This window comes from Vespa velutina, chromosome 22 (genome assembly GCF_912470025.1).
Source record: "Vespa velutina chromosome 22, iVesVel2.1, whole genome shotgun sequence".
Classification (NCBI taxonomy): domain Eukaryota; kingdom Metazoa; phylum Arthropoda; class Insecta; order Hymenoptera; family Vespidae; genus Vespa; species Vespa velutina.
Genome location: NC_062209.1, coordinates 398367 through 411700, shown reverse-complemented (window position 1 = coordinate 411700; position 13334 = coordinate 398367). Strand labels below are relative to the sequence as shown.

At 30.4% G+C, this 13334-nt stretch overlaps 1 protein-coding gene across 1 annotated transcript in view; it reads right to left on the bottom strand.

Moving 5' to 3' along the window:
- Positions 1-13334, bottom strand: part of LOC124956562 — a 112458-nt gene that overhangs the window by 1009 nt on the left and 98115 nt on the right. The gene's annotated exons all lie outside the window — the stretch shown is intronic.

Genomic DNA, 13334 nt, shown 5'->3' with positions numbered 1-13334 from the left:
GAAAAAAAATCTCTTTTCTGTCATTTTCATTAAATAGAAAATATATTTGTAACGGTTAAGCATAAAGCAAATCGTTTCGTGATACAGAGACAACCGATTAGATAGAAACGTCTTCGGAGATTTCACTATCGCGTATGCACGGCTTAAAGTTTACACTTAAATCCGAGCATGGCTTTGCTATGTTAGATGGGGCCAACATAAGCAAACCTCTCGAGACGAGGCACATGTGGCCAACAATGGGCCAAATAGTACGGAAGGTTACATGTGTAACGTAAGATAAGGGCCGGAACCGGATGCCAACGGCTTAAGACAAAGCTTTACTACAGATGATTCGAACTTTCGAAGGAACCAAGGAACGAGGACGACCCACATCGTTCCTTTTCTTCCTTTTCTTTCTTTTTCCTTTTTTCTTCCACTTTTTCTTTTTCTTTTTTCCCCTTTTTTTCTTTTACCTCGACCTTCAACAAATTGACAAGGGTTATGACACCGTACAAAGCGAACTTATGACTTTAAAATATCCCCGAGCTTGACTACTTTCGATCGAATCAATTCATATGCTAGTTTTTCATCACTTTTTTCTCTGTGTATCTATCTATCTCTTATTCTTCTGACAGTCGAATCTCTATTCAAAAAATTGGTATATGGAAAGAAGTCACACAAGGGAATCGTCTTATGAACTTTAGTACCTTGTGTCAATTCGAAACAATGAAAGTGTTGTTCGTAAATAGAAGAAAAATTTGGAAAAGTTTATACTTGGACTTTACGTGATGCATTCGTTGAAATTATTATGCATAATCAAGATTTTGTTTTCTTCTTAATAAAATATCATTCGAATTAATTTTAAAGTAATCAGGAATTATCGTGTATCACATGAAAATCTAGTTTATGTTAATAGGATTAATTTCTTAGTAGTGATTTTGGTTTATATTACTTGAAGTGATATCGTTCTCATTAATTTCATTATCTTCATTGTATCAATAACAATCATACTAATTATTAGAATAAAAAAGTATCTATTATTTTCCTTCTTAGATATAATTAATCTCGATCATTATAGTCAATTACATACCAATATCAATTAATCGTTTGGCAACTCAAAGAATTTTTTTTTCTTTTTTCGTACGTGTGCTTATTAATGAACAGAATGTCTAATCCAAAGAAGAACTTCTATCTTCTTTTTTTTCTTTTTTTTTTTTCCTTCTTTTCAAAGGTAAATCCGTAGAAATGGATAGAAAAGCTAAAGGGCAAGCAAGACTAACCTCGCCAAAGACTCCTTAGAATGGATTTTCACTTAATAATATTCAAGAAAATTCATATACGAGAAAAGGACTTTCAGAAGCAAAATCCGTTCTGACCTTTAGGATTAACATAGTCCTCGGAGAAGATGGCTCGAGCAGGTCCTGCAAGCAAGGTGACTCGCGACGACCACCCGTTGTGCTCGTTTAAAGGATTATCCTTGGACTGTGGCGTCGTGTCAAAACATCGATCCCCTTTCAAGACCTACAGGGACAGACAGAAACAATTTTGCAGAAGGCCGAATGTGCGACTTTAAGATCGACCTTTCGGTTTACTTAAAGGATGAATTTTTTAACAGACGGAATCGCCCGTAACTCTTTGACCTAATTTCATTTTAATTCGCGAAATAGTGGCCGTTTGAAGATGAAGAGTTTATTGTCGTCCACGTATCAACGTGTATGATTGTATACCACGTTAAAAGAAATTTCAAAGGTTCGAGAACTTGCTGCGTTTAAACGCCATTATATATCTCGACTTTCTCTCGTTTATAAATATTCAATAAAGTTCAACGAAATTTCAATGGAAATATATAATATTAAAAATAAATATATCATGAATATTAGTAAGTATAATACTTGACTTATTCGTTTAAATATAAATTTGTATCTGTTAAAAATATTCGAATATATTAAAAATACTTTGTAATAAATTATTTTATCATTAACCATATTTGTACGTATATAACATAGGTATATTAATTTAGATAGATCAGATATATTATATTAATAAATAATTTCATTATTTTCTTAACTCGGACTTAATTTAATCGATTCAATTGATCTATTCGCAATGTCCAAATCGATTAATCAAATTAATGGTTTAAATCGATCGGTACTTAAGGAAATCAGGGAGATTGAGTCTTTTAAAATGTGTTCGAGGAAGTAGCAGCCACGTGCAGGCGCGAACTCGAACGATCGTCGAACGTATAGTGAGGAAACGAAAGGAATAGAGGCAGGAAGGCAAGAAAGCAGAAAGGCGGCAAAGAAACCGGTGAACACACATCAAAGGGAAGCGACAACGGATATGCGTAAACCTCTAGACCGCGAATGCCGAAAATCATCCGTATGTAAGAAAAAAAAAAGGAGCGTGAAAGAGAGAGAGAGAGAGAGAGAGAGAGAGAGAGAGAAAGAGAGAGAGAGATGGTGAAAAAGGGAGGGGTCGTCTATGGTTAACCTCGGCCTTCTCGAGAAAACTCATCAAAGAACCGTGGACAGATAAATGTAAGCGAGCGTTTAGCGCGAAGCATTCGCTAATTTTAATTGCCCCTTGATTTACGTCTCAATATCCATCCGAGAAAAGAAATCCTTGTCCGTGTTCGCATTTCTTTTTTTCTTTTTCCTTTTTTTTCCCATCCTTTTTCTCTTTTTTCTCGCGAGGAGCCACCATCCTTTCGTCGCTCTTTACTATATGTTTCGGATACTTACTTTGGATGCGTTATGTTTTTTTTTTTTTTTTTTTCAGAATCAAGGAATTAGATAAATTGTACGAATTTACGATCGGTTTAAGAGGAAAAAGAGGACGAAGAATAAAAAAAAAGAATATTGTCGACGTTTTTAAGAAACATAGTAACTATAGGCTAAATATAAACGAAAGGAGGTAAAACTCGTGCGTTCGAGTTAATTGAACGTTTACGTATATTAGTACATTTGTATTTGTATATTGTATATCGAAACGAATTTTAAAGTTAGACGTTGTAAAATTAACTGTCAATTTTCGTAGAAACTACATTTCGACGATATTTTTGATTTTGTTGTGTTTCTAAAAAATGTTGCTACTTCATTGTAGCAGAGATAATTTAGAGAAATATTTGCGATTGTAATTTTGAATTTGTTTACAAATTTGTTTACAAATGTCTACATTTAATTATTTTCATTAGTTCACGATAAATTAATCGTTCAGATTCCATCGTATTTTTTTTTTTTTTTTTAACAAAACGTTTTCAAAGACTTCTGACGTCTAGAACAATTAATAATCGTTTCTTTAGAATTGCCATCGATTCTTCTTATCTTTTCTTTTTTTTTTTCTTCTTTTATTGCAGGATAAAATTTTTCAAACTGTCGACGGTTTTCTTTTTTATTGCAGAAACGTGAAAAGAGAAAAAAGGTTACGCCCTGGAAAACCTATAAAGTATAATGTGTATAATCTTAAGTTGTCAACCATATCGAACGTGCTAGACGGAAAAAGACACGAGAACCAACTTGACCCGGTCGCCAATATTCTCTATACCACGATGCCACGCTCCGTCACCCCAGGCCTTTGTTTTCATACAAAACAAAGAAACCCATCGAGTATGGACGATACTCGCTCCACGCTCCTTCCTTTGTCTTCCCCTTTTTTCTTTTTTCTTTTTTCTTTTTTTTTTTTTTTATTTCTTTTTTTACTATTTTTTCTTACGAAATATCGTTTTTTATTTTTTTTTCTTCTCTCCTTCGGCAAGGCCAAACTTTTCCTCTATTTTCCATAAACTATATAATTACTTACATATATAATTAAGTAAAACAGTTATCATGTTATAATAATGTTTAAATATATAATGAAAGATTAGGATCGTCAGGAAAAAGAACAAAAAATTGGATCGCAATTTTACAAAAATCGACTTATTTTCGATTAACAATGAATTATCTACATATTTGTAGATAATTAATATCTGTCATGTACAATGATTATATATTGGTGTGAATAAGTTATTCAGTGACAAATTTAACAACCTATTTTTGAAGCAGACGATTAACATCAGCAATGCTTTGACGTCTGAGGCTACGAATAGTGTCTCTTAGACGCTATTCTTCTAATGCTAGTCTTTGGCAGACAGTATGGCACCAATGCGTCCTCTTTCTCTCTCTCTCACTCTCCCTGTCTCTCTTTACCTTTCTTCGTCTTTTTTCTCTTTCTCATTCTATCTTTCTCATTCTATCTCTTTTCGTGGCAATAAGGAAGTGGGCCCGCTGCTTAAGAAAACATAGAGCCTCCAATATCGAGAGCAGGGCCTGTCGAGTGCCTGAAAAAACAGTGAATCGTTTTCGAGATTCGAACGAAGATCAGAACACGACTTGATCCAATGTCCAAAAGAAGAAGATGAAGAAGAAGATGAAGATGAAGATGAAGAAGAAGATGAGGAAGAATAAATGGAAGAAACCGGGAGTATGAGGTGAAAAAAAAGAAAGAGAAAAAAAAAATAAAAAGAAGGAAAAAAGAAAAAAGAGATCACAGAAAACGAGAGCGTTCGAAATAACTCGTAGATCGATCTGTCATCGTTCACTCCGAAAATCTTCTCGCATTTTTCTTCTCTTTATCATTTCTAAAAAGGAACGCAAGAATTCGAGAGAATTCCGATATTTAGATTTGCTTGATTACATAGTGTCGTCCTTTAATTGTTTATTTAGATTTGCTTGATTACATAGAGTCGTCCTTTAATTATTATCTTTTTTCTTTCTTCAATATTATTATCTTTTTTTTTTTTTTTTTTTAATACGAATGACCGAATCTGCGGTTATTGTTAGATAACAATTATTCATTTTCTAAATCATGTGAATCGTCATGTGAAACAAATATTTCATTGTTTCTTTTTTTTAACAAGTAGACGAATAACTAATCTCTTAATTTTTTTTTATACTTTACTAACTATATCTACATCCATTTCAAAGAGACTTGATTTTGTTTTAACCAGCTTCTCAAATCATTCTCTATCTAGACTATATAAAACATTTTTTACTATTATAATGTGCAAATAAAATGCAGATATCGCGTATCTAAGAAAAAACATGCATTTAATTTCATTCCACTTTATTCTTTAACTACATGACGATTGCTACGGAACAACTTCTTTCCCTGCAGCGCAACTCAGCAGACGCGTGTAACACAGGTGTTGAAAAAACAGTGAAGACTTCGTTGTTATGCAAATTTTATAATCCGTATAAAAGGCAGAACCTCACGAGCTGTGGTTCGTTCGAAATAAGTAACAATGAATACGTAAGCTAAAATCACGTTGTAGATCTTGAAAGAAGTTACTGTAAATTTTTAATGTATATTTTGATTTATGGCAAATATAGTTTGTAAAATATCTCAGAGACGATACTAATTTATGATTTAGGAGGCCAGTTGAGATTTGAAAAACCTGTTAACCTGTTTACGTGGGAGACCTCATTTTCTGTGATTATTCGATGAACGCTTAATTAGACTTTTTCTTTTATTTTATCTTGTTTCATTCGTTGATGCGGAATTTGTACCATTTTGTTTTCACGCTAGTTATTTACTATAGTTTCTCTATTGAATATTTGGTATGTTTTATTTTCTAAAATAATATTCATCATTACTTATTACCAAATTGCGGATGTTTATGTGCAATCAATACTAAAGGAACATATGACGTTTATGCACATACGATATGTAAATATGTACTATAGATATGCATGTATATATTACTAAAAATATGCAAAATGTGTATATACTACTAAAAATATACAGAATATGTATATAGCACTAAAAATATGAAATATATATATATATACATATTGTATAAAGTATAATAATGTATCAATATGTTATATAATATTCACGATATATACATATTTGACAATACTTTTTTCAATCATCCTAGTATATCGTAGTACAAATATATTCATGAGTATTTTTTTCTAAATTTGATGTTAATCGCTGACGTTCGTCAAAATTAATTTATACGCGGAGAATGATCGTTCAATGTCATATGATGTAATCGGTGCGTATTTAAATCTATTCCAAGATCTTTCTGGCACATTTATCGGTCCTCGTTATATAAAGTACTTGAAATTTGTGATAAGTTTATATTTTTCCTTTTTCTAAAAAGGATTTTAATTTTCTTTTAATTTTTTTCTTAGCAATTGTAAAGTAATATAGTTTAATGGCAAAGGTATCGTTGAGACAGGAAGGAATGTAAAAGGAGACGATTGAGGTCCTTTTCCTTATGTCGATTTCGTGCTCAGACAGCGTGGCACCACCATAGAAAAAGATCTTTTCGAACGTCGACACTGGGCGGTGACCGAGTAATTAATGGTTCGACGAAAGACAGTGGCAATTAACACGAAAGCCGCTTCCTTCCAGACGTGGTGTAGTGGCTACGAGCTCGGTAAAAGGAACTTCGTTACGTCATTTAGAAATTATTAAATTAGAAGTAAAAGTTATCCGGCTCGTTTGAGAGCAAAAGAGAGGAAAAAAGTTAACTGATCAAATTAGAATTTCTCTTGAAATTTAATCGAAATATTAAATTGCACACATAGGCATATGTACGTGCGCATACGTAATAAATATGGTCATTCAAAATTTCTGTTTTTATACGCCATATTTTTTTACGTGTATCAACAATGTGATTACATTGACCTAAAAAAAGAGTTATTACTAATAACTACGAGAAAAATGATCGTTAGAATTGATTGACAAAACAAAATAAAAGTTACTACTTCATGTAAATAGATTATTATTGTGTAATCAATAAATTCATATCGATCGATCGTGTGAGACAACGTGTGAATATCACCCTTATATTATCCCCGTATTCTTGACGGAATAATGACTGATGATTAGTTACTGTAAGATTTAGACGTTTCTTAAGATCCGACTAATGTCATAAGACTCACGTATAAATATAAATGGTAAAACTACTAAGGCTCCTGGACGAAAGGATCCTAACCGCAAAAGAATCGTCTATCGGCCTTGTCTTCTTCGTTCTTTCGCGCTGTTTTAAGTCCTTCCAGATGGTCGAATTCTTTGCCCCTTATAGTTAAACTGGTCCTCTTGTGACCGGTCTCTTCGGAATTCCCTTTTAAGCCGAAACAAATGTTTTTCACAAAGATTTCTTACTAGTACTCTAAGTAACCGATTAGTAATTTCAAGTACACGTTTTACTTAGCTAATTTCTATTAGATTTTTATCATGCATAATAAAATTACGAAACGGTTAATTATTTTTAATAAGATATCTTTATACCTTTTGTATAGGAATGTCAATAAATCAACATTCTCTGATAATAAACCAGCTACTTTTTGAATTAACAATATTTACAGACGTTGAAAATCAGTAATATAAAGTGAACGATATGGTTCATGATAATGTTTATTATTTTTATCAGAACTGTTACTACTCAATGCATATTGGATACGCGGTTTACTTGGTTAATCTAGATTTTTGTCTTGGATAATAAAATTATGAAATAAATAAGATATCTTTATTTTTTCAATTAGAAATAAATCAACGTTCTTTGATAATAAACTAGGATTTTGAACTAAGATTATCTGCAGACGTCGAAAGTCAATAGTAAATCGAATTATATGGTATATGATAAAGAGTACGATATAAGTATGATTGTAAATCTATCAGATTTATATTCTTCATTTTCCTCAATATCTTTTCCGAGTAGTATTTGACAAAAGAGATAGAAAAGATAATAGAAAAAAAAAAGAAAAAACAATAAAAGAAAGAACTTACTTACAAGCAAATTACACGCAGTCATGATTCATCAATTTGTCATATATATATATATATATATATATATATATATATATATATATATATATATATATATATATGTATATATATATCAATAATTGGCTAATATTTCAATAATTATCCAAATTACGAGAATTAAAGATCAATATTAAATAATTAATAAATATAGTAATAGTAATCGTTTATTTATCAATAAAACGTATATAAATAATCATGCATAATTAATAACTCTATAAGAGCAAAACGAAAAAAATAAAAAAAAAAAGAAACAAAAAATAGATCATAAAAATTGAAATAAATGAAATCTGTTGTTATAAGTGTGACTTCGTTTGGCAATAAATATGCCAATGGCATTGATGATCCCAAAAAAAAATCGACGGTCGAAGAGCATTCAGTAACTGTGAAAAGACTCGTATTATTCATTTTTATGAGTTCCTTGAAACTTTTCAATCGCACTTTTGAGAGGGATATAATATTCCTTTTCTTACCGAAAATTGGAGATATTTAAGTGTGTGTCGTTTTTAAAATACATGTAATCGTATTCGTGGTCTTTCGAGTGGTATTCGATACACTCGAAAGATCCCTTATACCTACTCGAGCGTGCACTCGAAAAATCAAACATTTCGTTTCATCGCGATGCCGTCTGTGTACTCATACGTTACTCATTTTATTGCCGGGTATGTTAATTGAGTCGAAGGTCTAATGAAATGCTTTGCTTATTTTTCACTTCCTCATCCTCCTCCTCTTTCTCTTCTTCTTCTTCTTACTCTTATTCTTCGCTTCTTTTGATTCCATTCGAAAGACGAGCCATCATCCCCTTTTGTAATCACCTTTTTAAGCCTCTTGAATTATTCCTCTTTCCCGATGTGAAGCTTTTCTCGAGTCGATAATCGATCGACTTTTCTTTATCACTCTTCTAAGAAACCCCATTGTCCTATTTTATTTTTTCTCCTTTTTCCGCACAAAACGAAACGAAGCTTTGATGCACTTACTTATAAAAGTTGGTAGATTAAAGAAATTTCGAACTCGGTTGTTTCTCATGTTAAAAAAAAATATTCCGTTGGATGATACGTATTGTGATATATCTCCAAGATGTACTTATAGACATATACATGTATATCTATATCTATATATATATATATATATATATATATATATATATATATATATATATATATGCACACATGTAGAGAAATCTCGTATAGTTTACTATGAATGTGGCTAACCAAACTACCTGTTGTATCAAGGTCATGCGGAAGATTCAATATTGATTCAGAAAATATACGAAATCCATCGAGGAACAAGCCCGGGACAAGGGGAATAGAACAATGTTTTTATTTAGTCTGAAATTATAGCATTAAGGGATTGCCGAAACTTTATGCAAAGGTACTTTCTATATAGTCACTGATAATAATTACCTTATATTGGTTTTTAATTTAAAGGAAACATTTCTTTTTTTATTTTCTTAATTTTCTAATTTTTTTTTCTTTCATTAATGCGGAACACATTTTACGGAATCTTGCTTTATTATTCAACTTATTATAGTCGATTAATACGAGTTGTAGGAATTTTTAAATTTCGCTATAGTAAATAATTAATTTTTACTATATCATTTTTTTCTTTTTATATTTATTGAAGTCAATTTAACATATAAAAAAAGTCAATTAATCAGATTCGCAATTTCGAGCTTAGATTATTTAACGTATCAAGTATATAGGAATAAAACGATGGAAAAATTATTATTAAAATTGTATTGTATAAGAGTATCTTGTTTTTGTAATGTAAATTGGAATAATTGTTAATCGGAATAATTTATATAAATGCATATTTTTTCATTTTCTTTTTTATATATTTTTTTTTCTTGCATTTTCCATTAAATAATTACTTTTGAGTTTATTTAATGGATCTCATAAACTTTCTAATCTTTGATTATCAATATAAATTGATATTTCATTTGGAATAAGTGCTGACCTCTATTTACTAGAACATACAAGTGTATCCTGCCATACCGATAAAACGATTACCGACGGACTATTTCATTATCATGATAAAAATCTCTGTCATTAACGATGATGTCACGTTTAAGTACAATAATTATCGTTTGTTTTAATTATATTTATACTATTTGGAAAAAATATTAGTGCGAATAAGCTTTGAAAAAATATATTTCTTTTCAAATTATCGACCGAAAATTTCTTTATTGACATTACAGACGTCTACTTTACCGATGGATTATAAAATCTACGAAATAAAACTACAATGAACGTTAAAAACAATAATACCGCAGAAATAAGTTTTATTAATATATATATATATTTTGTTACTTTATCGATTTATTTTATAACGATATTATTTATCAATAAACATATACAACTACAACAATTTTATCTTAAGTTGGTAATTGCTTTTGTAATCGTAATGTTAATTTTTTTATCTTAATTTTTTTATAACATAACTAAAAACTATATATCTCTTGGGAACGTAGGATACTAATTTAATGATCGTAGATATTGATATTTATTGTACAGAAAGTATTCTTAAATAAATGATCGAACATTTCACAACTTAATTTCAATTCATGTTTCTGCGTTTAAAGAACAACGTAAGGAAGAATTTGAAAAAGAAAACATATTCATACTTTGATATTAATTTTATCGAAAAGCTTCGTAATTTATTATAATATAAATGTTAAAATACTCTTTAAATTTTATTACTTTCTATAATCGTTTAAATCGTCAGTGTTTATCTCGCAGTTTTTTTTTCTTTTTTTATATATATCTATTAGATAAAGGAGAGATAAGAGAACACACAATGAATACGTGCAATCACAACCGAAAAACAAGAAAAGATACTTTTTTCAGTATCGGCTTCCCACTGGATAGTCAAACAGATGGTTCACGTCCGAAAGCTCGTAACGATACTCCGACTTATAAACAAGGAAAGGAACGAATAAGTATTGACCATCATCGATAGAAAAGCCCGCAATTTGCAGGGATAGGAAAAACGGTCAAAAGATTTACATCGACGGGTCGAACCAGAGGTGGGAGAAAGAGTTAAGATTTATAACTTCCGGTTCATTGAGGAAAGTTCCTGGAAGATGGCGTTTGCTTCGCAAGTACGAACGAAGAAAAGATAGACGTGTACATTTCGTTTTAATGACAGGAACATGATTCTTTGCTATCTTATCGAAATTATATTGAACGTAAATAAAACTTACGAGAATATTGATAAAAATATTTTAATATCACTTTATGTATCGATAAAACATTACAAATGAACAAATTTTGTCGTGGTTATCGAACTTCATCTTTTTGGAATTGATTTTTGTAAACACCGATATATATATATATATATATATATATATATATATATCGTATATATATATATATATATATATATATATATATATATATATATGCATATATATATGCATATATATATGCATATATATACATATATTTGTATGTATATTTTTTTATTTCTTATGATAATAGGAATGGTACAATGTCTAAGTCGTATAAACGTACATATTATTAGCGGATTGTAATGCGGACCACTGTAGGTACGTATGCTCTCTCCTTGTTCTATTCCGGTAGGACGAAGCTTTTAACAAACGATCGTTAATATTTAACGACGTCGTTAATTCTCAAGGGAGCAAGATGGCCGCAGCTGTAATGCTCTCAATTTCATCCAAGATGAAATCGGCGCAAGCGCATCGTATCTTTATTTTATTTACATTGAATATTCAATTACGATATTTATTAAAAGTATATTTTTTCTTTGTCTTTCTTTTTCTTTTATATTTTTCTCTTTTTTTTTTTTTTTCTCAAACTATTGATATAATATAATTTATATAACAATAGGATCTTATTAGCGATTAAATAGATATCGTAATGAAAAATTTAATTTTAATTATATTAGTACTATATCGTTTAATTATAGATATAAATTAAATTTGAATTATGATCTTTTATAATATGGGATTTAATTTTTATAATAAATGTTTATTATGAATATATATGATAGAAATATATTATACAAGAATTATCAATATGCATGATTTGTCACATTTTAAAATTTTTCTTTTCCTTTTCTCTTCTTGGTTACTACATTTCCGTATTTACTTCTTAATGTTTCAAAGAAAACTCGTTTCTTTGTTTTTTTTTTTTTTTCTTTTTTTCTTTATCCACGTTATACGTAAAGAATTTGTGAATTCAAATTAAAGTTTTTCAATTTAAAGTTTTATTATAGAAACTAATATAATCAATTGAAAATGCTAATGATCATTTTCTATCTCTCTTTTCCGTCGAAACAAATCAGCAAAAATCAATTGATGATTATATACAAACGTATACTTATACTCAAGATAGCAAAACGTCTTACGTACATAAAATACAAGAAGTGGTTCAAGGTCGATCTTAAAGAGTCGGAAAGATCAATTGTATCGAGTACAGGGGATAATCGGAAGAATATTCGATACTTTAATATTTTAATGTGAAGAATCATGCGGATGGCTCATATTGCAGATGAAGCATTAGAAATGCTATACGAGGACTTTATATATATATATATATATATATATATATATATATATATATATAAATATCTCTTTCTTTATTTCTCTCTCTGTCTCTCTCTCTCTTTTTGATTTTTCTTGGGAGAAAAAAAACATGCGGCAAAGAATGTCGTAGTAAAGCCTGCGGGATGAAATCTCGAAGAGGTCGTGTCGTGAGCAACCCCCTACGGTAGTCGAAATCTAAACACTAAAACACTGGATTAAGTGGGGTACATACGTTGCATAAACATCTTGGCTCCATGGGTTTAGGAAAGACAGATAGTGAAAAATTTGTACGGTTTAAGTTTCTTTCGTAAGATTAAACTTCTGGATATATAGATAATAGACGTATAACTAATAGACATATAGATAAGTAAGTACCTATACTACCTACCTGATCGTATTATCTATTTAATATATATTAACATATGTATAATATCTATATATCTATATGTCTATATATATATATATATATATATATATATATATATATATATATATATATATACAAAATTTTATTGGTAGGTACTAAGAGAACTGACAAATTTAAGACAGTAACGTTTGAAACATTTCCTCGAAAGCTTGAAAAGTTCTCGAATTTGCAAAGAACCGAAAAGCAGGAGCTTTTGACGAGGACTCGCGTTAACGTTGTAGAAGAAGAAGAAGAAGAAGAACTTGCTTTCCGAAATAGCAGCATGAGCGGATAAACATGTCTTATTTTGAGAGCTGCTAGGGCAATTCTCTCTCTCTCTCTCTTTCTCTCTCTCTCTCTCTCTCTCTCTCTTTCTCCTTCTCTATCTACCCCTTCTCTTCTCCTTCCCATTCACTCGATTCGTCTCCTACGGATTTTAGCTACGATTTTACGGGAACGAGAAATACTATCCAGACGCCGAGCGTTAACGATAAACTGCAGGGAATGAAGGAAAATCACGACGATTTACGATTCGACTCATTATAGCCATGTTATTCGTATCGATTCGATCGATAGATTATAGTAGACACC